The following is a 3,780-nucleotide window of genomic DNA, read 5'->3' as shown; positions in this document are numbered from 1 at the left end:
CGCCTCACCGACGGATACGCGAGAGTCGCCGTGGACGCGGGTTCCGGACTGATGTTTCTCAACAGTGCAAACCGTGTGCTCATCGGTAGGTGGAACGAGGTTCGATTGCTGTTCGAAGAAAGCCCGATGCAGATCGCGATAGGAGGGGAAATGAGCGAGAAGAAAATGCTGGAAGGCGGGTTCACGCATCTGAACCTGAACGGCAAACTGCACATCAATTGAACAGAACGACTTGTTGGCTCGAAGGATGCATTACACCCTGTCTCTTATACACATCTAGATGTGTATAAGAGACAGGAACATGGATGGGGGGATATTATACTCATATATTATTTTTAGCACAATTCAACTATGTACCAAAAAATGCAGATCCGCTAGGCTCGCACGATCCCAATCGCGACACGTGTTCGTTCGAGGCTTGCTGTGAGTAAATATATGAAAGGCGCGTTGAAAACACTTATTGTCCCAATATAGTGCGTATGAAACCGCCGTGGGCCCCAACGGCAACGAATTAATTGCGTATTGTACCGTTGGTCTGGTGCAAGGCGTGCAAACGTCGAACGCCCGACAACAATCTGGAGGTTCTGATGTTCAGAAAGGTGCTCGGCGCCGCCGTCGGGAACAAGAATTCGTTGGTGCGGGTGACGGTGAGTGAGAGAGCTCTGAACGAGATTCCACAAGGCCGAATTCCGCGTAAGGTCAAAAGCACCTTCGTCATAAACGAGGCTCCGGTCGATTTCGTGGTCGAAGATTGTTCCATCGTCTCGAGCGAAAAAACGAACTCGATCGCCGTCGTCAGCGATATCTCAATCTGGAAATGCGAAGACGGAAGATGGCGAATCTATAGGAACGAACAAAGTTGGTTGAAAAACCCGGTGCTCTACGACTTCGAAGACGAGTGGCCTCGTGTCGTCGGAGGTCTGCACGCGCGCCACAACTTGTGGTTTTCGATGTTTGCGACCGATTTGAATGAAGTCGATCGAGATTTGTACGAAGAAGTCCCTCCTCCGGACGTCGCCGAACGTTCCGTCGAGAACGGTTTTTCGGAACAATTCGAGAACGCACTTGTGCATAACGTCGGCGGCGACCCGAACCGGATGTGGAATCCTTGCACCATTCTTCCCCTTCACTTCAGGACCAACTGCGATTGGTGGGTGGCAAGGCGATAGACGTATTGGCGACGCATCCACGCCGAGCACGGAACGTAGCATCGATGCAAAGCCCGATCGAACGGACGGTAGGCGTTTCGCCGTTTCGGCTTCTGTTATTGCTGTTGTTCTCTCCGTCTTTCTACTCCTTTGCGGTCGCGCATTTGAAGGTGGATTCCGACCTGGTGATCGGTTCGGTTTACGTCCAAGGTGCCTCCGTTTCTCTACCAGGAAGCATGCATTCTCCCGAACTGGAATCGCGCGTGCTTGGAAATCGCGGAGGACGGGACCCGATTCGTGAGATGTTGCGACAGCTGCGAGAGAAGCATCTCGCTGAACCTATGCAGCGTCCGCCGGCCGAAGAAAACCTTCAAAGGCAACAACGCCCGCTGGTACCTCGCTCCCGACTTAGAGGGGTGCGGACTCTTCGGATCGCACTGCTACTTTCCCGTCGGCAGCGACGTAGGATCTTGCGTTCTCGCTCTCAACGGGTATCCCGAGGCGGTTCCCTTGACCGACGAATGCTGGTTACGCTGCGGTTTAGACGGTGCCGTGTACGAGCCGGAAGTGAGAACAAAGAGAACAAACAAAAATTGGTTTTACATCTCTTGATTTATCTCTAGCACTGATTCACTTTTGTTAAAAGACACACACACAAATAAAAAAAAAATAATGGAAACCGTATTTTCGTTTAACAATATTTTATTAAACAAATAATGTATGACTCGCTGAATATGACATGTATCCTAAAAGGTCTTGTCTTCGGTAATGGCACCTACGCCATGAAGTACTGAAATGCTACGTCATCGTTACTGTTCAGAACGTACGTTTTCAAAGCGTTGTGTAAAAGGGTCACGTCCAGATTGAACGAGATTATGGTCCATCTGCAGAGAGCCTTTAAAGAATGCACCATCGAAACGCTGGAATCGATAGTGAATCGAAAGCTGGCGATCCCACTTCGGCATCGAACGGCGAATCGGAGAATTTCGTCGGGAAGATACCACAGCAATGTCTTACCCGACGGAGTGACCGTCGACAACGACCTGGTCGCTTTATCGTATTGGATCGTGAGTCTGTCGGATCGCATTTCCACCCACCAGCGTCGACGCTCGGTGACCAGACCGGCTGTGCGAACGTCGCCGCGCGAACAGTGTATCGTCAGTCGATGAAGCCTCTTGCTCGAATCGGTCACGGCCGACCTCATCGTCACCATCGTTCCGCGTTCGTTCTCCTGCCACATTCTCGACTACGAAGCGGGAAGTTTCGTCGTACACAAAAATGCTACGTCATTTGTACTTCGCAAACGCCGATAAATAGAACGAAGGTGACGCCATCGTCATCATTTACTCGCCAAGAACCGTACCGTTACTTTCTCAACCCCCCTTTTTATGCATACGCCTCCACGTCATGTTGTCGATGATCGTACCGGTTCCGGTGTTTGCCGCCGTCGTGTTTCTTGCCTTCCTTAAAATCTCCATGTCGATATGTTTCGGAATTACCGACAGCTTGAGTCCGGGCTGCTGGACACGAACACGAAACACCGGATCGTGGACACGTCGCTCAGCTTCTTCATGCCGGCCGCTGCGGTGATTACGTGTTTCGTGACAGGTTGGATTCCGGAGTTCATGGATCGCTCCGACGCCCTAGTAGTCGAGTACGTTTTGTGTTCGTTCACCGGCGCCTATTTGAATCTTGTCTTGGACGGACTGTGGACCGACTCTTCCGTCGTGAGACGGGTTAACAGAGCATTGGATATCTACACCTTGGTCGCTCTGGTAGTCTGGCTTTGATTTCGGGACATGACCGGGGTTTGCCTCCTGGCAGTCGTCGCCAGGTTGTCGTTCCCCATCGGCTACGCGTATCGTTTGGAAGGGAAGCGCCACCGACTGAAGAAATTCCTGGCGGGCATCTGCGCCAAATGTCTGCTACCGGCGATCGTCCTCTCTCTGACGTACCACTCGTGCCGTCCGGGAACCGGATTGATCGAGACGCCGACCTTGGTCACCTGCGCATTCTTCGCCGTTCTCGTCATCTTCCAGATGGCATTGATGTTGGATGCGGTGAAGATGATGTTCTGCTGTTCGCACGAAGAGAAGGAGGAGACGAAGACGGGAAAGAAGGTTGAGTTGATAAGCGAAAAGATTACGTCAGTCTGATTGATAGAAACAACAAATGGACAAAAAAAAATACACCAGAAAATCGTATTATTTGTTTTCCTTCCTTTATTTATGGTGTCTCTTTACTTTTTTACATAAACTAAGAAGTGGAACGTGTCGGATATTTGATATTCAACAGAAGGTTGACCGGTAAGCGTCCAAAGGGGATGCGGTCGTCAGCGAACATGCAGCACGTCCACTTGAGACGTTCGTCCGCCCGCTTGTACAGCGTGTTTTGATTGCAAAGTTTGAGCATGCAATCTCGCCAGCGAAATTTCCACGACGCAGGTTCCGATCTCAGGGTCACGACCCTGTTCTTCGTCCTCAGCTTCCGGTCGTATATTCCGCAGGAACGTCGCCACAGGTCAGTACGCATGTAAACTGGCAGGGATTTTCCTCCGCGCTTGTCGTACGTCGGTCCTTGAACCAGCACCTTGTGATCCCGAACCGTGTCGTTGTACATCGTGAAAACGTAA

Source organism: Anneissia japonica, unplaced genomic scaffold (assembly GCF_011630105.1).
Source record: "Anneissia japonica isolate Jap-2015-1 unplaced genomic scaffold, ASM1163010v1 scaffold1875_len173011_cov181, whole genome shotgun sequence".
In the NCBI taxonomy this organism is placed as follows: Eukaryota; Metazoa; Echinodermata; class Crinoidea; order Comatulida; family Comatulidae; genus Anneissia; species Anneissia japonica.
Note: the sequence above shows the minus strand (reverse complement) of the source record.